The following is a 23,959-nucleotide window of genomic DNA, read 5'->3' as shown; positions in this document are numbered from 1 at the left end:
CAGAGTCTTAAAGCCTACTTTGGGATTTTAGCAATTGGAGGCATTTTGGTGCTGATGCACACTTTTCCAACCATCTCCTCTTCTGAGGCATGATGTCATAAATACTACTTAATTAAAATTAAACAGGAATTATTTTGTTCTTTTTTTATAGCTGAGTAGTATTCCATAGTGTATATATACCACATCTTCTTAATTCATTCGTCTGTCGATAGACATTTAGGTTGTTTCCATGTCTTGGCTATTGTGAATAGTGCTGCAATCAACATGTGGGTGCATGTGCTTTTTTCAAGGAAAGTTTTGTCCAGATATATACCCAAGAGTGGGATTGCTGGGTCATATGGTAGTTCTATGTATAGTTTTCTAAGGTACTTCCATACTGTTTTCCAAAGTGGTTGTACCAGCTTACATTCCCACCAACAGTGCAGGAGGGTTCCCTTTTCTCCACACCCTCTCCAGCATTTGTTATGATGGAGCATGATAATGTGAGAAAAAAGAATGTATACATGTATGTGTAACTGAGTCACCTTGCTGTATGGTAGAAAATTGACAGAACACTGTAAACCAGCTATAAGGGAAAAAATAAAAATCATTATAAAAAATAATTATATTCATTAAAAATTAAATAGGAAAAAAACTATTTTTTAAAACTTTTCAAAATTATTAGAGGAAAGGCAGGATTATGGGTGTGCCAATTTTAATTTACACCAAATGAACCAAGTCAAACAACTTTTTAAAATAAATTCAACCCAAACTTGCTTTATTTGCCAAGAGCTGGATTGTTGAAATGTACCCATATCAGATACAGTAGCTCAAAAAAAAAGGAAGTTTCTTCATTATCTATGGGCATCAGTTGCCAAAGAATACAGATTTCTCTCTCCATCCCTCCCATGGTTATACACTAACTTGTTTCTATCTTTTATTTATTGCCTTGATGATGCTGCATAACAAGTCACCCCAAAACTCAGGGGTTTTAAAATAGTTTGTCTTTACTTAGGTCAGGAGTCTGTGGGTTGGGGATTTAAGCTGTACTCAGATGGATGGTACTTCTGGTCCTAGGTGGGCTTACTCACATGTCTGGTGGATGGTGATTTATAGCTGGGTGATAGGGGTGTCATGGCCACTTGTCTTTTATCCTGTAGCAGTCTAAACTATGCATGTCATCATGCTGAAGGGAGAATAGCATTAAAAGAGGCAGAAACAGGCAAGCAATTTTTAAAGCTTTGTTTGCATTAAGTTTTCTACTTTCCAACTGGCCAAAAAAAGTCACAAGGCCAATCCCAGAGGGTATAAAGATCAATTATATGGGGAGGCCTGATGTAGATGGCCATTTTGTCTCTACACCTCCCTCAAAATTTTTTGGGCTTCATATAAATATAGTTCAATTCCACTCCATTGGCAAAAGCCACAGTCATAATTCTTTTTGAGACAGGCTTTTTTTCTCTAAATTTTATTGGTATTTCTTTGGACATGTCAGGCTCCTACAAGACAATACCCTGAAGACTTTCTTTTTTAATGGCTGCACCTATGGCATATGGAAGTTCCAAGGCTAGGGGTCAAACTGGAGCTGCAGCTGCCAGCCCACTCCACAGCTACAGCAATGCAAGATCTGAGCTGCATCTGTGACCTACACCATAGCTCATGGCAACACCAGATCCTTAACCCACTGAGTGAAGCCAGGGGTGGAACTCGTATCCTCATGGATACTAGTCAGATTCTTAATCCACTGAGCCACAACGGGAACTCCCTGCCCTGCAGATTTTAAGAAACACTTTTGTCTACTTTAGAGATTCTTAGAAAACCCTTAATTCTATCAAATACTTTAACACCGTCTAACAAGTCTAACAAAACTATCTTGGTCTTTAGTACTAAGACCACATGTTTTTGGCACCTCCCTAGATTTAATCTTTTACTAGCAATAAGAGGCTAGAGATGAGTAAAAAATATTTCTAATCCAGTGAGTTCTGGTATTCTCTAAATTTTACTTAAAAAATGGCCAGTTCTTTAACTCATCTCTTTCTTGTACCTTATCATGCACAGCTAGTAAGAGTCAGCAACATCTTCAGCATTCTGTCTGGAGATATCTTAACTCAAGTATAAATGTTAATTTGCTCTATTTTCTACATTCTAAGTGACCATGTTTTACCAAACGTTTTACCAAACATGGTTTGCCATCTCTCCAGGCTGAAGCAGTAGCTTCCTCACCATTTCTTCAGCCTCCACTCCTGCAACACTGTTTTTCCAGTTTCTATCAACTGCCTTTTCCAAAGCCAATGACATATATTTTAGATTTTTATTACAAATATTTTGCTTCTATGAACAAATTTCTCTATTCATTATTTACTACTACAAGAATGCTACATAACAAGTCCAACTCAGGGATTTAACTCACTAAGTCTTTAGTTAGCTCACAAGTCTGTGGGTTAGTGATTTCAAATGGACTTATCTGGGCCATTTTTTTGGTCTAAGCTGAGCTCCCTCACATGTATGGAGGTTTGATGACTGTCAACCAGGGTAATAGCCATTACCTGTTAACAGCCATACCAATAGGTATGTCTCACCTCATCCAGCAAGCTATCTGGGGAATTTTACCATGGTGAAGGTAGAAAAAAAGAGAAAAGTAGAAACACCAAGTACTTTTTCAAGCTACTGACTGCATCAAATTTTCTAATGTTCCATTAGCCAAAACAGGTTTCATAGTCAAACTCAAGTCAATATGAGAAGCCACTGCCAAAGGATGTTGATACAAGGAGATGTGAAAAATTGGGGCCATTAATTCAATCAATCTAAAACACTTATTCTATAATTGCCTCAGATGTGTTAACATATTTTCTTCCTACTAAGATGATAGATATTTCCAAGAAAAAGAATTGTTATGCTTTTTGTTTGTTTTTGCTAAGAATTGCTAAGAAAATGCTTTTTTTTTTTGAAATGTAAGATCTACAAAACAGAGTAATAGTTCAAAGAGATGAGGACTTAGATGAAGATTTTCAACATCCAATGCCTACAGGGTCTGGAAGTTAGTGTAATTAATGAAGTCATTTGGGGTTGTGGCACTGGCTGTGGCACAGGCTGTGGCAGGGATTGTGGCAAACCATAAAGCCTCATATAAAAGCAGCAGTTACTCTTCAGTTAGAACAGTTCATTGTCATAAATGTGGGCAAAGTGTTACCAGATGCTACAATTTTTCAAAAGAACCTAGAGATTCAGATTTTTTAAAATGTGAAATCTGCTTTTTCAAAATATTGGCAACTATTTTAATGAAAAATAAAAAATAAAACATTGAAAAGATCATCACTATATGGTTTCACACACACACAAAAATATCCACAACTGCAAGCTGGATCTGAGCCATAGGTTGCCAGATTGTGACCTGTGCTTTAGAGCTTTGTAGATAGATGATTCTTGACTTTTACCACATAAAATATTTAAAGTGTGCAATGCAATGACTGGAGATATGTACACATTGTGAGAGGATTCCCCCCACTGAGCTAGTTAACATATCCATCACCTCACATTTTTACCTTTTTCTGTGTGTTGAGGACATTTGAGTTTTATTCTCTTAGAAAATTTAAATTATATAAAAGTTATCACCTACCATCACCATGTTATACATTAGATCCTTAGGCCTTATTTATTTTATAACTGAAAGCTGATAACTTTTTACCAATCTCTCCCTATTTTCCCCACTCCCGGCAACTACTTTATTTACTCTTATTTTTCTATGACTTTGACTTTTTTTCCTTTTTCTTTTTTTATTAAGATTCCACATACAAGTGGTACCATGTGGTATTTTTTTTCATCTGTCTGGCTTATTTCACTTGGCATAATGCTCTCCATGTTCACATTTTCTTTATTTCATTCATCTGTCAGTGCGCATATAAATTGTTTCCCATACATTGGCTACTGGAAATAGTGCTGCAGTGAATATGGGAGAACAGATGATAGATGGCTTTTAACTTCAAATTCAATATATCATAAATAAATCTAATCTGGTAGTGAGTTGGAAATTAGCACACAATCCTGTACTTTTCACCTTTCAATTATATTTGCATCTAGATATTTCTTTTGACTTCTTGATGACCATGTGAACAAATAGTTTATAAAGGTTCAATCTGGTCTAATCTGAATTCAAACTGGTATAGGCTTAATGAGAATCTGGCATAAGACATTACTTTTCTTTCTAGTATTTCCTGTATATGTTGGTCTTCATGGAAATCCAGGCTATTCCTAAATATGCATACATAAAACACTCTAAGAAGTTATTAAAGGCTAAACCTGAAGCCAAAGGCACAAATTGGGAAGTTAGTCAAAGTAATTCTACTACTAGCACCAAATATTTAATTAAAAATAGCCAGTGTTTTATTGAAACACTTAGGTTTATTTCTTTCCATTTTTGTGAGGAAATAAGAGTGTGAAGATAGAGACACAGGATGCTTAGTAAAAATGACTTAAAAAATGTAAATTCCACTGCTTAAATAGATTTAGCCATTTCATATTTTGGTATACTTTTTTTTTTTTTTTTTGGTCTTTTGTCTTTTTAGGTCTGCATCCATGGCATATGGAGGTTCCCAGGCTAGGGGTCTAATCGGAGCTATAGCTGCTGGCCTATGCCACAGCCATAGCAATGCCAGATCTGAGCCACGTCTGTGACCTACACCACAGCTCATGGCAACACCGGATCCTTAACCCACTGAGCGAGGCCTGGGATTGAACCTGCACCTCATGGTTCCTAGTTGGATTCGTTTCCAGTGCGCCACAATGGGGACTCCCCATACTTTGGTATACTTAAAATACATAATTTACACATCAATTGTTGGACTGAAAAATAATGAGGTCCTTTTAGCAATCCATTGGACAAGTCTCTTGGACAATACAAAATTTTGTTCCATGGTGAGTTGTATTGTGTCTACTTTTGGACGTTGCATTTGAAAAAAGCAGAGATACAGTAGAGTGTGTTCAGAGCAGAGTGACCAGGAAAATTAAAAATAAAAGATTTATTATCCCAGTTTGCTGAGGCTTGGGGGAGTGTCCAGGATGCAGGATTTTCAATACTAAAACTAGAAAAACAAACTAAGACAAGTTGATCACCCTAGGGAGAACCTGAAACCACATTGTAGAAAAAAATGCTAAAGGGTTTCAATACATTTACCTGGGAGAAGGCATGATCAATTCTTCTCCACATACTTAAGGACTGCTATCATTTTCCTCTGTATATCCCCAAGAGTTTACAAGGATCAATAGGCAAAGTTACAGATTTTGATTCAATATAAGAAAAAAACTATTTGCAATAATACCAGCATGAGGATGGAATAGGATAGAGATCAAAAAGTGGACTTTGATGAAAATTCTCAAGTAATGGGAAGCATCTGATATAAAGATATGTCAGGAGTGTTGCAGACAGGATTCAAATATTTAGAGGAGGAGAAGGGTTTGGATTATATGGCCTTTAGGGTCTCTTCCAATTCTGTTTATAATTCCTTCTATTATGATCATAGGATATTTTGATTTAAATAGGGCAACCAATATAAGTTTGCAAATTTCACATTCATTATCAAAAAAAAGTAATGGAAGAATTTTGAAAGAGCAAAATAAGGAGAGAAATAGGGCAGGAGAGAAACCAGAATTAATCTGAGGTTAGTGTAACAAGTGATGTTAGCTGTCAAGTCACTTTTGAAGCATGCAGCCTTAGATAAGAGATCAGCCATGGATGAAGAAAGACCATTTTAGAAGAGAATGAGAAACAGTCACTGAGGATGGTAAAGTAATTCAAGCATTAAATTAATTCTTACATGTTTACCAAAGGGATGACGAAAAATATGCCTACTCCTCTGTGTCTCAAGAAAAGTGTTTAAGTCACCAAGGTAACTGAAATGCCAAGTATCCAGACAAGATCAGTGCCAAGTATTAACCCTAGGTGTACCTGTGCAAAATTTTTGTATTATCTAAGAAAGGAGCTTTGAGCCTGTCCTTGACTCCTTATATTTGGGTTAAGTAGCACCAGGAACTGGCAAACGGAAATCAGAGTCATGCCCAAAGTACTTCCATCTGTTTGGTACCAAACAGTTTTAGTGCCCACAGGGCAGAACAGCCCTTCAGAAGATTGAATGAAAAAGAAGTGGCTGAACTCCAGATCCTGAGGCACAAATACAAACCTAAATTTCATTTTCAAAATTTCGCTTTTATAACAAATTCTATTTGAATTTGCTAACTTGCAAAACTTTCCCACCTCTATTTTCTTTTCTATACTAAAGATGAGTTTTGTCTTTGAAATAATCAAGGCATGAGAGTAAATTGCAGTGGGATTCAAATAAAGTTATAAAAATAATAAAAGTTACACTCATTAGATTCTCACTAAATGCATGGTTTTGTACTAAGTATTGTGGGGCTCCAAAGAAAAAAATAGCTGCATCCCCTGACTTTATTGAGCTTACATTTCCTGGGACAAGACAAGACAAAAATATTCCAATTTGGCAAAGATTAATTGAACACTCACTAATAGGGTTCGATACTTTCACACACTTGTCTTAAAGTGCATATTGTCCACATTTTACAAGTGAAGGAATATGACCCACCCATAGGGCAACTATATGTGCCTTTTTGCCCTGGCCAGTCACAGTTTGCATCTATTGTTTTGGTGTAATTTTAAATAACATCCTTTTTCACTCTCTAAACTTCATCAGTTTTGATTATAAATTATACAGTCACCCCAATTATCACAGTAATAGATGGCAGAACTGAGATGGAAATAATGGTCTACTGATTTCTTCTGCTCTTTTGAACATGGTCTTAAATTGGATATTCTATGGTGAGAATGTGACAGAAATGAATCACTATTTTCTGAAAGTCCATTGCTAATACTACCACTGCCACACAGTTACTCATTCACCCTTATGTAAATACTCTTGTCCTTTTGTGGCCTGCTACCTGCTTGATCAATCTCATTTGTTCTTTCCTACCTGTATCACAGCCACTACCACACATTTCAACTTAGGACTACACAACCTCAGTATTTGCATTGTTCATGCATTCAAAACCCTAGCCTCAGGCTTTCTTGACCCCTTAAAATCACAATCGATGCACATGGGATGCCCCTTTCCATGACCATTTGTAGGACAGTAAATGATTATCAGGAACTATGGCACCTTTTAAAACCTAAAACTCTAATACCAGACATAAACCAAAACTTCCTTTTAGTCCAGTTTTCCTGCAACTTTCTTCAGTCTCATCCTAATTACTATTTGCCAACTCCCATGTTTTCTGCTAACTATTTCTGGAAACTATTTCTGGCTTCACTTTTTTTTTTTCCTCAGTCTGGACTCCATGAAAATCTTGCCTAGTCCTAAGATTTCATTTTTTTTATATTCAAATGACATGATAACAGAGACATGTTTGTAGCTGTAGCACTTCACATAAAAATCTGGGTCATAATAGGTACTCAACGAATACATGTCGAATAAAGAAATTATAGAGATCCCATTGTGGTTCAGTACATTAAGAACCCAACATACTGTTTGTGAGGATGTGGATTCAATGCATGGCCTTGCTAAATGGGTTAAGAATCCGGTGTTGCCACAAGCTGCACAGATGAGGCTCAGATCCCTCATTGTCATGGCTGTGGTCTAGGCTGGCAGCTGCAGCTCTGATTTGACACCAATGTTAAATTTTATCCTTTGAAATTTTATAGTGAAATTACACATAGCATATTGAAAGGGCTAGTTGGTGTATCACTGGTCTAATGAGGTTGTATTATTAGTCAAATCTTCAGGTGAACCAGGCTTACTTTGAAATACTACATGAAAATAATATCCTCCCAATCCAACCATCTGTCGATGGACATTTGGGTTGTTTCCATGTCTTAGCTATTGTGAATAGTGCTACAATGAACATGCAGGTGCATGTGTTTTTTTCAAGGAAAGTTTTGTCCAGATATATGCCCAAGAGTGGGATTTCTGGGTCATATGGTAGTTCTATGTATAGATTTCTAAGGTACCTCCATACTGTTCTCCATAGTGGTTGTACCAGCTTACATTCCCACCAACAGTGCAGGAGGGTTCCCTTTTCTCCACACCCTCTCCAGCATTTGTTATTTGTGGACTCATTAAGGATGGCCATTCTGACTGGTGCCAGGTGGTATCTTGTGGTAGTTTTGATTTGCATTTATCTAATAATCAGTGATGTTGAGCATTTTTTCATATGCTTGTTGGCCATCTGTATATCTTCTTTGGAGAAATGTCTATTTAGGAAGATGTGGTATATATACATAATGAAATACCACTCAGCCATAAAAAAAGAACAAACTAATGCCATTTGCAGCAACATCGATGGAACTAGAGACTCTCATCCTGAGGGAAGTAAGTCAGAAAGAGAAAGACAAACACCATATGATATCACTTATATCTGGAATCTAATATATGGTACAAATGAACCTTTACACAGAAAAGAAAATCATGGACTTGGAGAAAAGACTTGTGGTTGCCAAGGGGGAGGGGGAGGGAGTGGGACGGATTGGGAACTTGGGGCTAATAGATTCAGACTATTGCTTTGGGAATTGATTAGCAATGAGATCCTGCTGTGTAGCACTGGGAACTATGTCTAGTCCCTTATGATGGAGCATGATACTGTGAGAAAAAAGAATGTATGCATGTATGTGTAACTGGGTCACCATGGTGTACAGCAGAAAATTGACAGAACACTGTAAACTAGCTATAATAAAAAAAAATTCATCATATACAAAATTAAAAAAAGAAAGAAATGAATCATTAAATTTTTTTTAAAATATCCTAATATTTGATCAGCTATTGAACTATTACTTTCATGATTAGGTTTTATAATATTCATACTTGTAAATCTCTTTATTCCCTCCAAGGTTCATGGCTCTAAATACCAGGATGTCCTATAGGAATAGTCAATTTACAGGCACAGTTAGCATTGCACATTGCATATGAAAAATACTCCATAATTCACTGATGGATAAGCATATTTTCTCACTCACATGTGCACTGAAAAAATTAAAATGTAATTATATAAAAAAACAAATGGAAACATTTAGCAAATTGTTTTTAAAAAGTATGTACCATTCATCAACAAATATTTTCAAAATATAAACACCTTTATATAATGTGAAATTTATTTTCTTACTTACTCTGAAAGTTCTTGAATTCAAGGTTTGTTTGTAGTTATACATCCTCTATTCAGCTTTACTTCATTAGTCTTGGGTAGACTTAATTTTCTGACAATGGCAGACTAGTTATTTTCAGACAAATCCATTGACTGAAGACACCAAAAATATCTGGGTAAAACAGAAATATAACATTTTATGTAGAATAATATAACGTAAAAATTATACACAAAGAGTATATATTTTATATATTATGTGTATATATATAATTGTGATATACTATATAAAATACAAAGTGTAATTCAGTAGTACTAAAAGAAGAGGATTCCTGTTAAACATCTAAGGTCATCAGTTGGGGATTTGAATGTCTGTACCTCACTACTGCACTAATAGAAAAAACAAATCTTTACAATGATACTCAAACCTCTATGGATTAAGGAAATCTGGAAATGCTAGTGCCTTCAGCCAGCTATTTGCCACAGTGAAAATTAAATCATCTCTGGAGGAAGAGAACATCATGTAGAACCTCGAACTTATCTACAACTTTATACATAATTCTGTGGCCTTGAGTAAAATATAACCAAACTTGCACAAATAGAGAATTTGAGAAATTAAAGAAAAAAACACACACTACAAATAAACAGGAGATATAAAATGATCCTGACTTCTATAGCTAAAGAATTTCAAGAAATTAACAATATTTGTGAGAGAGGTACAAACAAAAAATTAAGTACCATATGGAAATTCTAGAATTTAGAGATATACTAATTGAAAGTAAGAACCCCCCAATATTGGTTTACCAGTACAGTAGACAAAACTGAAGAAAGATATAGTTAATTGGAGGTTAGTCAGAAAAATATTCATATGAAGCACAGAGAAACAAAAAGGATGAGTGTGAGTAAAGGTTTAACATCAGGACTGGATCTTGGAAATTATAGAGTTGTATAAATATTGCATCTATATCTGCATTGTTCACCATGTGAGAGTGCACTTAGGTTGTAAGAAATGTGAGTTGGCATTTGGGAATCAGGCCTGCATGAATAGAATGATATTCAGTGGTTAAAAAATAAGGAAATAATATTTTTGAATCAAAGCAATTCAGATACATCTTGGCATCTATATTAGGAAATTGTAAATGTTCTATGTGCATGACAGACCAATCAACTCTGTATATAGTTGCATATCTCTTGGGCCCCTGATAGGATTAAGATGGTGTATCTGCTGGATTTCTTGGTTTTTAACTTATGTCCACAATTGTGGTGGTACAAACAAAAATATGGAAAATACAAAATCAAAATATTAGGTATGATGGAATAATCATACATGATTGTTTATATATGATTATATAATATAAATCATGATATAGAATAACATAACATATACTCAACATATATGATAATACATATATGACTATATATTATAGTCAAGACCAACTGATGCATTTGAAATTATAGTCATATATGTTGTGTTTGTGTGTGAATGAAGAGGAGAAAGAAAATTGTGCAGAAATAATTTTGAAGCACTAATGTCTGAAAATATTCCAAAATGATAAAAGACATTAAACTACAGATTCAGAAACTGCTATATATGCCAGGAATATGAATACAAATCAGACAACACCCAGACATATCATAAGAGAACCACTAATAACTAAAGACAAAAGGAAAATATTAAACCCAGCCAGAAAAAAAAGCCATATTAGCTTCAAAGGATCAACACTATGAATATGGATAACTTATCAACAGAAACAGTATAATGATATTATCAAAGTTCTCAAAGAAAATACTCATTAACCTATATTTCTATAAATAGCAGGAATAAATTTCAAAATGAAGGTATCATTGAAAGTCTACTTCTGACTTAAATAGAATAGCAGGTATCAGACAATTCCTTCCACCATGAAAAATTATAATGCTATATTAAAAATAAAAAGAGTGGGAGTTCCTATTGCGGCTCAGTGGTTAACGAATCCGACTAGGAACCATGAGGTTGTGGGTTCAATCCCTGGCCTCACTCAGTGGGTTAAGGATCCGGCATTGCCGCAAGCTGTGGTGTAGGTCGCAGACGCAGCTCAGATCCCGTGTTGCAGTGGCTGTGGCATAGACCAGCGGCTACAGTTCTGATTAGACCCCTAGCCGTGGGTGTGGCCATAGAAAAAGACAAAAAATAAAATAAAATAAAAAGAGTGGTTTGAAGGCATAAAATCATACCCATAAGCTAAGTCTTATGCTCACAGAGAGAATGGAGACAAATTGGAATATGTATATAAAACACATAAAGAGCTGTTGAAAGACATCAGAGTGTACCCAAGGCAGCAGACTTGATGTATCAAGGTCAAAAGAGAATGAAAGTACATTGAAGTAAACCCTAAAATTGTGGCTCTTTTCCCTTTTATAATATTTTCTAATTCTTGCAAGATACATGAAGGCTAACAGAAAGCAGATTTTTTGATCTGACAGCAGTCTCACTGGGCTTAGAAAACAAATGTAAGCATTTAGGGCTATCAAAAAAAATGATAAGGGCTGAGATTTCAGAGAAAAAGGAACAAAAAAAAAAGGAACAGAAAAGTGAGTCTAACACCATACACACAATTTTCCCTTGAAGTAGTTTTATGAACTCCAAGTTTTACCTGTATGGAGGGTTATTCTTAGAAATCAAACTATGACTAGCTGTAAGAGGTGAAAAGGCTAAGCAGTGTCATGGCACTAAGAAGACAAAAAATAGAAGTTAGGAGATACAAAGTAAGAAGTACCCTAGTAAATGGTCAAGGATTTCTGATAAGACTCTGAAAGGGATATATCCTAGAGAAAGGACAAAATATAAATAGACCACTCTCAATAGGATTAAGGCAATTTGGCCATACTTTGTTTTCCTCTAAGAAGAAATGTATATTCTCTCTAAAGAAAAATAATGAGATCCAGAGCCTCGAAATTTTTGTTGCACAATGTCTACTATTCAATATAAAAATAACAGGCATGGCATGAAACAGGACCAATTGATTTGAATCCAAGAGAAAAGTTAGTTAATAGAAACAGACCCAGCAGTTGATCTAGATATTAAAGTTATCAGACACAAGCTTATAAATAACTACAATGAATATCTTCAAGAATACAGACAAAAAGATGGGAAATTTCACAGAGAAAGAAATAACAAAAATAATCCAATGGGGAGTTCTCTTGTGGTGCAGCAGGTTAAGGATTCAGCATTGTCACTGCAGCAGATTAGGTTGCTATTGTGGTATGGGTTTGAGCTCTAGCCCTAGAATTTTCACATTCCATGGGTATGGACAAAAAAAAATCAAATGGAAATCTTAGAAATAAAAATAAAAAATGATTTAACAATTTAAAAATTCAAATAACCCAAGTTAATAATTTGATAGATAGGTTTAGCAGGAAATCATAAGGAGTAGAATAGATGAATAGTGAACTTAAAGGTAGGTCAGTAGAAAATGTACAGAATTGAGCATAAAGAGGAAAAGAAAAACACAAAAGGTCTATTATATGCATAAATGGAATCTAAGACAAAGAGAAAAGAGAGAATGGATCAGAAGAATATTTGGAACAATAGTCGATTAATTTTAAAAAATCCAAAAACGGACAAAGGGAGAAATATACCAAAATAGGCCAAAAAAGAAAGAACCTGGCAAAATAGTAGGTATAAACCCATATATATTGGTAACATCATTAAATAAAAATGACTAAAACTCCAAATAAAAGACAAATATTGTCATTCTAAAAATGAAAATAAAACTCAAATACATGCTGTTCACCAGAGACATACCTTTAATATAAAGAAATATAAGGAGTTCCCATTGTGGCTCAGATGAAATGAACCCAACTAGTATACATAAGGACATGGGTTTGATCCCTGGCTCCACTCAGTGGGTTAAGGATCTGGCATTGCCTCAAGTTGTGATGTAGGTCACAGCAGCTCAGATCTGGCATTGCTATGGCTGTGGCATAGCCCAGCAGCTTTAGCTCTGATTCAACCCCTAGCCTGGGATCTTATATACGCTGTGCTTGCAGCCCTAAAAATATACATATATACATGAAAGTAAAGGGTGAAAAGAACTTACTGTGCATACAACTAACCCAAAGAAAGCTACAAAATAAGGAGGTAGGATATAAAGAGAAAAGTTTCATAATGATAAAATGTCAACTCAACAGGAAAAACTAATCCTAAACCTGCATTCATCCAATAATAAAGGTTGGAAATATATAAAGCACAAATTGGCAGAAGGGAAGGAACACAATTAGATTAGGAGATATTAACATACCTGCTCACTGAATGACCAAAAAAAAAAAAATGAACAAAAAATTAGTGATGCTATAGAAGATATAAATAAACTTAGTTTGGGCTTTCCCAGAAGCAAATTTGGAGATAAGGATATAAATGCTAGTTATTGCTTTAGGAGGTCCAGGGAATAATGGTAGTAAACAGGGGAATTGTTAAAGCAAAGAAAAACCAACTACTGCTATGAGTTGCTATGGGCACTGGAGCTTATTCTTGTTAGTTACATTTGAGAAAAAGTTAAAACAAACAAACACTTCCTCAGTATTGTCCTGACCAAGGAGTAATAGGCCTAGAACATTTAACACATACACCTACTCCCAAGAGCCATCAGTTATAGGGTTACTCTCCAGGGGAATAAATTCTCTAGCACTTCTGGCCTACAGTGTACACATGGACAGCATGACCTTCCATCTTTCTGGAAAAGCCCTCAGTCATAGAGTTGCCATCGTCAGCAATTTGAAGTAAGCCAGAGAACATGATAGTGTCCTAAGGATATGAATGTGGCACTGATAGCATCTGCCAAAACAATGAACAAAAATAACCTAATTGACATTTATAGAACGCTGTACAATATAGAAAAACTATAGCATACACATTATTTCCAAGTGAACATGGAATATTTATCAAAAATAAACCATATAGTGGGCCATAAAGCAAGTCTCAACAAATGTTAAATGATTAAAATCACACTGAAAATGTTCATTGACCACAGTGAAATTAAACTAGAATTTAATAACAAAATGATAGCCAGGGAAATCCATAAATGTCTGTATATTAAACGCTCTAATTCTAAATAAACCACACCTTCACTTTTAAGAAAAATTAATGTTGTCTATTGTGGAATGGAATCAGTCAGAGAAGAAGGGCCTGTTCCATACAGAGGGAATCATATGTCTGAAGGTAACCAAACTCAGGGAAGGCTTCTTGGAGGAGGCATCCTTTGAAATGGGCCTTAAAAGATTACTAAGATTTGGCTGGGCAGAGGGAAAGCAAAGATATTGCAAGCAGAAAGAACAATATGAGTAAAAATAGCAAAGAACAAAACACACTGGGGCCAATGAACTTTAATGAAATCTAGATTCTTTGGTAGACATGGGGAATTAAGTTGGAGAAATAGGATGGGATCAGATAATGGTGTGGAGAGCAAAGATATTAGCTATGGCTCAATACACAAGAGGTGCATGTGTATATACTTATGTATCAAGCTTCCTTTATAAGGGAAGCTTCAATAGAATGTTATTTAAAAGCTTAAATTTATCCACAGAGATATTAAAAGCCACTGAGTAAATATAGCACCCTTTAATAGCAAATGTAAAAGTTGTCCACCTTCTGTTCCAGGGAAAGCATTCTTCTGTTAAGTATATATGGTAACAGAAGGTTGCTATCAAGTTCAATATTATTTTGTAACAGATTGTTAAGTGTAACAATCTAATTTAGCCCATTCTTGGTCTTCCAACAGTCCAGCAGTATTGGACTCCTTCAGTTAACTGCATGTTCTATACATTTTCCATGCAGATGCAGAGGGTTTAGCAGCATTTACAAAATTTGAACACAATTAAAGTTACTTTAATACAGATTAATAACTCAAAATTCATGTGCTTCAATTATCATTCAGTTCATTTCAGTTTATCTTTCTTTGATGACTCAGAAAACTCTTTAAGATCTTACAGGGTCATCTCTATAAACATTATATACTCAGAAAGTTGAGCCTAGAACAGTCCAGTCAATGGGGTGCTGAAAAAAATTTCTTGTAAGGTGATACTCTAAACCAGTAAGGGAAAAAGTACGATGGGTATTGGGAAAACTGTGAAGAATATCCTGCCAATAGTTGTACAGATTTGGAAAAGAAGAGTGTCTTCTGTGCTGGGCCTGAGGGTGTAGAACTCTGTATTCCTCATTGCAACCCCCAAGGCAGATACTGCTTCAGTCCTAAGTCACAGTAGATATATTCTGTAGCTCTTTATTCATTCACAATGATTGCCCTCTAGGTCCCTAGTCTCGCCTCTCATTCTAAGATGAGAGTGTAGCATCCTTGCAGTCTATACCCTTAGGTTTCAGATTCTGAAGCCCAGGATATTGCAGATGGATGAATTAAGGTAGGACTCCAGAGGGACAAGGAAACATTGCAATAAGTGCAGCATGGTATGAAGAACTCAGAAAATAGAAACAAAACATATTCTTCTGTTAAAACAATTTTGAGGTCCAGAGTGTCGGGGGAGAGAACTAATATTTAGCAAGAATGAATCTTCGCAAGAATTACTATTCATTTATTTGTGAAATTATCCCCATTTTACAGACAGTGAAACTGAAGTTCAGTGAAATTCGCTAAATTGGTGTATGTAACGTATCCAAACATCATTATTAAACTCAGATTTGTCTGATTCCAAAATTTCCCTCTATTCCCCATTCTACACACTCTGACATTCATTTTGGCAATAGCTCAGGAAAATGAAGAAAAAAATGGTAATAGTTAATATGTTGACTGCTATATGTCAGGTAAGGAACTAAGCATGCCCCACATGTTATCTCATTTTAAGTCTTAGAAACTGAAGGCCAAATAGCTTAGGTAATGTATCTAAAGTCACATTCTAAATGGAGAAAGTTCCCTTATGGCACAGAAGGCTAAGGATCCAGCACTGTCACTGCAGCTGCTCAGGTCACTGCTATGACACAGGTTCAGTCCCTGGCTCAGCAACTTCCACGTGCCAAGGGCACGGCCATAGATAAATAGATAGATAGACAGACAAAGTACATCAGGATTTGAACTTAGATTGTAATTTCAGAGTCTACTCCTTTAAGCACTGTGATATATTTGACTAGAAGCATACCATATAGATACCAACTTGATTCTTGCTACTCAAATACAGAGAATGCCCAGAGTTCTTCACCCAATTAGGAAGTTGCATTCCTATTTTAAATTTGTTGAATTAGTTTTGTTCCAATCTGAGAGAAGTTACTACAGTACCTAGCAAAGAGGAGTAGAGAGGGTTTTGTTCATGGATAATGCCTCTTGATGAAAGGCTATCTCCTATAGTATACAGTGTCTGTTTTGAAGGGGCAATATCTAGTTCAGAACCCAGGTAATATGTAGATTCAGTTATGTCAAGTTATGCCATATGGTCCCAGACAAATTCACCAACTTCCTCGGAACTAGTTCATCTTCTGTAACCTTCACTAGTATGCTCTTTCATTCCTCATAGAGCTCCACCCTAACCAAATAATTACATAAACTTTCCACTCCTTCAGGAAATAAATGCAGTAGTAAATTGCATATATTTGTTCTTAAGTTTGTGATACACTTAAGGTGTTTCAAGTACTGTTTGGTTCTCTAGAAGTTCAATTCACAAAAAAAAAAAAAATGAGACAGAAAGGATAAAATCCCTTGCTATATTAATGGAATACCATGTTACCTGTAATTACACTAGCTGTAGAAAGGTCAGGGCCTGAAATGGTACAAATGGATGTACTCTTCCTAGTCACATACTACTCATCTATAATACTGGTGTCAGTGGTGGGGGGAAAGGCCTAATAAATGTATTCTGTGTCCTATTTTCCATCAGACTCTTACAGTAAGGAATCCTTCCTTAGGAGATACTTTATTTTCTGAGGAATGTTTAAAACAGGTACAAGGTGATGAAGCAAGGCACCTTGCCTCTGGTCAATAGCTCTCTAGATGCAGGAGTGAATCAACTATGGCCAGTGGGCCAAATCCAGACTGTTTTTACAAATAAAGTTTTACTAGAAAATAGCCACACCTATTCATTTAGGTAGTGTCTATAACTACTTTGCCATTACAACAGCAGAACTGAGTAGATGTCCAGAGAACACATACCCCCACAAAGCTGAAAATGTTTATTATCTTGTTCTTTACAGAAAAAGTTTATAACCCCAGGTCTAAGGCAATAGTTGACTTGGAAACTGCCAATGAACACAAAATCAACCCACATTTTGGGTTCTTGCTGTGGTGCAGTGAATTGAGAATCTGACTGGTGGCTCCAGTCGCTGTGGACATTCAGGTTCAATCCCTGCATGGTGCAGTGAGTTAAAGGATCCAGTGTTGCTGCAGCTATGGTGTAGGTCACAGCTGTGGCTTAGATTCAGTCTGTAGGCCAGGAACTTCCATATGCCATGAATGTGGCCATAAAATTAAAAAAAAAAAATCAACCCGTACAAACAAATCACCCTCAAATACCTTCTGTTCCCCTCTACCTTCTTTTGTTCTCTCACCAACTTCACTGGAGATCCCAGAGGAAGATGCCCTATAAAAATTAATGTGGAGCTCTTTAGGGAACTTATGATTTCAGTAAATGGAAAAAAAGGATAGAGTGGGATAAAATCTTCAGAATATAGAATGCCTAAAGTGGTAGAGCTGAACTGAGAAGAGGGCAAATTTAAGAGGGTTTAACTTAGCATGAGGGCACTTAGGATCTCAGGAGAGAGAATTTTTTAGAGCATGGTGACAGTTTCCTAATGCCTGTTTATTTATTTAATATGTGATTTTCATTTATTTTTTTATTTTTTTATTTTTTTAATTTTTTAATTTTTTTTTTTTTTTTTTTTTTTTTTTTTTTTTTGGCTACACTCACAGCATGCGGAGGTTCCTAGGCCAGGGATCAAAACTGTGCCACAATGATAACCAGAGCCATAGCAGTGACAATGCTGGATCCTTAACTTGCTGAGCCACGAGGGAACTTCTATTTATTTTTAAAATTTTTACTATAAACTTCTTGACTCATATACAGCAAATAGCAAGTAAATACCTCTTATCTAGTCCCTTCACTCTTCACTCATTCAAAGTTTTGAACCAGGTTGAGAATGTAACAGTGAATAATCAGAGCTTATTCTCTCTTCTTATGTGGCATACAGTTAAGTGGAGGAAAACAGGAATTAAAGATATGCTCACAAGAATTTATAACTCTGATAAGTACCACAAAGGAAAACTACAGGATGCTCTAAGAGTATATAACAAGAAGTCCTAATCTATATTGGAGTGGTGGGGATAGTGTAACAATAACAGCAACACAGATAAAGAACATTTAAGCTAAGACGTGAAGGGTGGAAAGCAGTTTATATGAACAGCTTTTTCTCCTATTTCTATTCTTGCCTCAGGTAGGAATTTGGCATCTTCAAAGACATGAAAGAAAACCAAATTCCTTAGCAAGGGTGAAAAAAAATGAATATTAGGTCGAATATATAGGTAGAGTACAAATCACACTGGACCTTGAAAGCTCTAGAATTTTATTATATTACAATAATAATGAAATTTAATGGAGCATCATGATTTCACTTATAGTGTTGTTAACATCACTCCAGGAATAAGGTAGGAGAATAGATGACAAGGGTAGGAGGCCATAATTCGCATGGACAAAGTCTTAGGGGGCTCTTGCAATAGCTTCTGTCCTTACTTTTATTCATCTTTTTTCCTTTTCCATACTCCCTACATTTCTGCTTACTCTTTTGCTTTGCCTTCCTCTCCTTCACTGTGAATGGTCTGTGGACCTTGGATTTAAGCTCTCATGCTTATGCTATTAGTTTACTACTTAGCAATCAAATCAGCTCTTGTAGACTGGCCTGGGAATCTAGACACTACTTAAAGTGTTGGAAAACAGGTTGTGTGCCAGGTTGAGGTTTGTCTGCAGGGTAACTTGGAAAACATTTGTGCTACAGATCTTGGCTCAATGGGTGCCCAATGCTTGTTTACTCATAGGTTGCAGTGAACTCTGTCTTCGCATATGACCAAAACAACAGCACATAGGTATCTCATAGGTATCTCAAGGTCAAAAGATAAAGTGTGTGTCTGTGTCTGTGCACACACATGCATATGTATACCCCAGTCCTCCCTTATTTCCAATTAAACTGTAACACTCAGTTCCTTGCTTATCAATGAACACCCACATCCTGGGGCTCTCTTTCTCCTCCCCTACTTCTTATTTCCTTTTTAAAATTTCATTTCATAGCATTTTTTTTTCTAATTGAGGAACAAGATGTTTCATTTCCAGATAAAGACTGTGTCATCAGCAAGCAGATGGGAAAAAAAAAAAAAAAAACATCTTTTGTTATAAGGGTCCATCCAAGCACAGCTGCAACGTCACCATATTCATAACTTGGGCTGCATAGAAGGCTTGTCTGCTGCAAACATTTACAACTACGGACTAAAAGACCACAGCCTGCTCTGATTCAATTATAGTTGTGCAATTCCCCATACATCAGTGCTGCCCATCACCATAAAGTATAGCCATTAAAGCTCTTATGTCACAGTAACCATAGCTTGAATAATATTGTGATGGAAATTTCTGTTTAACAAAGATTTCCAAGCCTTGAGTGATGGCCTGTTTATTTCAAGCAATTTACATTTATATAACCTTCATTTTCTCCCACCTAGAAACCAAAAGCCAGGGTAACAGTGAACCTTATATTAGGATTAAGCTTTCTATATTCCAGTCTTGGGGATTTTTACTTTACCAGACCCCCGTCCTCTTCTCTCTTCTGTTGCTTGAGAATAAGTCCCATGCTCACAGTGAGAAGGAAATGAATATACAACCATAGAACAGTCTCTGCCTTGTCCTGGAGTTGAGAGATATCCATTTGAGGGGGGGCAATATCCAGCTGAGGTATCCAGGTGCCCCTATAGGCAACAGATTCCTTAGTTTCTCTGGATAACTCAATATATGGCTTTCCTTACTGCACCTGTATTCTGGTCTAGCTTGGACCTGGAGCTGCTGTTGATTTTACCTCCATGTCCATGGCATAGCTATCACAACTTTCAGAGATGAAGCCTACACTACTCCAGTCTTTGGTACTGCTTCTCAATTTTTGTTTCATTCTAGTCTCTTTCTACTCTACAAGCTTCCTTCAAGCTTATATATTTTTATCCTTACTGCCTCTGGCCCCTTTATGCTTCTACAAGTTCAGTTTATTCTTTTTTAAGATTGATATCTCCTTAAAGGGTGAGGCAGCATATCACAGACAATTAAAGCAGTGATTTTTCACAGTTTAATGTGCCTAAGTATCACCTGGGGATCTTCTTAACATGCAGATTCTAATATGGTAGGTCTGGGAGGGGCCTGAAAGTCTGCATTTCTAATATGCTTATAGATAGCTGATGATGCTGGTCCACAGGAAGATTAATGCCTAAAATACAGACTTTGTATTATGTAAGCCAACCAAGCAAACATGCCTAGTAAGAATGAAGGGAATCAACATATTTCTAAGTCCTTACTTTGAAAATGACTATGAGATTTTCACATGTAATTTAATTTAAATTTTATGAGAACATTATTAGGAAGCTACAATTAGACCCATTTTCATTATAAAGATACAGGGTAATAACTTGTCCAAGGTTCCAAATGTGACTGATACAATATTTAGGCCCTTAACAAAACATTACACTACTTATACACTTATTAAGAAAATAGGCCAAAGGGAATGAATACATATTTATCAATAATTACCTTAAATGTCAATAGACTTAATGCTCCAATCAAAAGACATAGAGTGAGAAAGTCCCTTTCATGGCTCAGTAGTTAACAAACCTGACTGGGATTCGTGAGGATGCAGGTTCAATCCCTGGCCTCACTCAGTAGGTTAGGGATCCAACATTGCACTGAGCTGTGGTATAGGTCACAGACATAGCTTGGACCTGGCATTGCTGTGGCTGCAGTTTAGGCTGACCTACAAAAGATCAACTTAGGGCAATGGACACAAGTAAATTGAAAGTGAGGGGACAGAAAAAGATATTTCAAGCAAATGGAAAAGACAGGAAAGTGACAGTTGAAAAACTCCAATCAGACAAAATAGACTTTAAAACAAAGCCCATAAAGAAAGACAAAGAAGGACACTACTTACTGATAAAGGGATCAATTAAAGAAGAGGATATTACACATATCAATATATATGTCCCTAATATGGAGCACCCAAATACATATGACAAATACTAACAGACATAAAAGGAGAAGTTGATGGGAATACAGTAATAGTAGATTTTAACGCTCCAATTACATTAATGGACAGATCCTCTAAACAGAAAATCAATAAGGCAATAGAAACTCTGTGACACAATAAAACAGACTTAATTGAAATTCTCAGGACATTACATCCAAAAAAATCAGAACATAGATTCTTTTCAAGTGCACATGGAATGTTATCAAGGATTAACCACATACCGGGGAACAAAACTCATTTTAACAAATTTAAGAATATAGAGGAGTTCCCGTCGTGGCGCAGTGGTTAACGAATCCGACTAGGAACCATGAGGTTGTGGGTTCGGTCCCTGCCCTTGCTCAGTGGGTTAGCGATCCGGCGTTGCCGTGAGCTGCGGTGTAGGTTGCAGATGCGGCTCGGATCCTGCGTTGCTGTGGCTCTGGCGTAGGCCGGTGGCTGCAGCTCCGATTTGACCCCTAGCCTGGGAACCTCCATATGCCGCAGGAGCGGCCCAAGAAATAGCAACAACAACAACAACAAAAAAAAAAGACAAAAAAAAAAGAATATAGAAATTATTTCAAGCATCTTCTCTGACCAAAATGGCATGAAACTGGGAATAAACCACAGGAAAAGAAATGAGAAAAGAACTGACTACATAGAGAATAAACAACATGCACTTAAAAATCCAATGGGTCAATGAGGAAATCAGAAAGGAAATTTAAAAATATCTCTACACAAATGATAATGAAAACACAACCATTCAAAATCTATGGGATGACACAAAAGCAGTTCTTAGAAGTACATAGTGATACAGGCCTTCCTCAAAAAAGAAGAAAAATCTTAAATCAACAACTTAACTTACCAACTGAACTAATTAGAAAAAGAAGAACAAACAAGTCAGCAGAAGGAAGGAAATCATAAAGATCAGAGAGGAAATCAATAAAATAGAGATTCAAAAAACAATACAATAAAAAAAAATCAATAAAACTAAGAACTAGTTCTTCGAAAGAGTAAAAGAAATTGACAAACCTCTGGCCAAAATCACTCAGAAGAAGAGAGAAAAAGACACAAATAAACAAAATAAGAAATGAAAAAGGATAAATCTCAATGGATACTGCAGAAATAAAAAAAATAAGAGAATACTATGAACAATTATATTCCAACAAGTTTGACAACATACAAGAAACAGACAACTTTCTGAAGACTTACAGTCTGCCAAAACTGAATCAATAAGAAATAGATCATTTGAATAGACCAATCACTGGAAAAGAAATTGAGTGCATAATAAAAACAATCCCTACAAATGATAGTCCAGGACCAAATGTTTTCATAGGCAAATTCTACCAAACATACCAAGAAAAACTTCTTAAACTTTTCCAAAAGGTTGAGTAAGGGGCACTATCAAAGACATTACATGAAGCCACAATCACCCCAATACCAATACCAGACAAAGATACTACCAAAAAAGAAAATTATAGGCCAATATCTTTGATGAATATAAACACAAAAAGTTTCAACAAAATTTTAGCCAACTGAATCCAACAGCACATAAAAAAGTACATATAGGAGTTCCCATTGTGGCTCAGGGGTAACAAACAACTACCCATGAGGAGTGGGTCTGATCCCTGTCCTTTCTCAGTGGGTTAAGGATCCAGCATTTCTGTGACTGTGGTATAGGCTGGCAGCCACAGCTCCAAATCGACCCCTAGCCTGGGGAGTTCCATATGCTGTGGGTGCAGCAGGTTCATTCATCGTATGCAAATCAATCAATGTCATATACCACATTAACAAGAGAAAAGTCAAAAACCACATGATCATCTCAATAGATGCAGAAAAAGCATTTGACAAAATCCAACATCCATTCATGATCAAGACCCTTGCCAAAGTGGGTATAGAGGGAATATTCCTTAACATAATCAAAGCCATTTATGACAATCCCACAGCAAATATAATACTCAATGGAGAAAAACTGAAAGTCTTCCCACTAAAATCTGGAACAAGACAAGGATGCACACTCTCACCACTGCTGTTTAACATAGCATTGGAAGTCCTAGCCATAGCAATCAAACAAACAAAAAGAAATAAAAGGTATCCAAATTGGAAGAGAAGAGGTAACATACTAGATATAGAAAATCCTAATGAGTCCACACAAAAACTACTTGAACTGATCAACAAATTCATCAAAGTAGCAGGAGACAAGATTAACATTCAGAAATAAGTTGTGGAGGGAGGCAAGATGGCGGAAGAGTAGGGGGCATGCTTGCCTTCTCTCACAAACACAACAAAAAAAAAACACATCTACAGGTTAAACGATTCGCACAGAACAGCAATCAATCACTGGCAGAAGAACCTAAACTCCAATAACAGCAAGAATCTCGTGACATAACTGGGTAAAACAAGAGAAAAGAGGGTGAGAGAAGGTAAATCCAAACTGGACGGGTGCTCCCAAAAGGGAACTGTGGAGGAGAAAGGGATCCCACACCATGGAAAGTCACCTACTCGATAGAAAATCAACCAAATCGGAGGAATCTCCAGATACAGAGAAGAGTGCAGCAGTAAGTCGGAGTACTGAAAAGCAGAGTGAGAACCCAACAGATCATCTGAACTATTGGCACAGTCACCAAAAAT

This window comes from Sus scrofa, chromosome X (assembly GCF_000003025.6).
Source record: "Sus scrofa isolate TJ Tabasco breed Duroc chromosome X, Sscrofa11.1, whole genome shotgun sequence".
Taxonomy (NCBI): Eukaryota; Metazoa; Chordata; class Mammalia; order Artiodactyla; family Suidae; genus Sus; species Sus scrofa.
The sequence above is the reverse complement of the archived record's forward strand: the minus strand, read 5'-3'. Positions refer to the sequence as shown.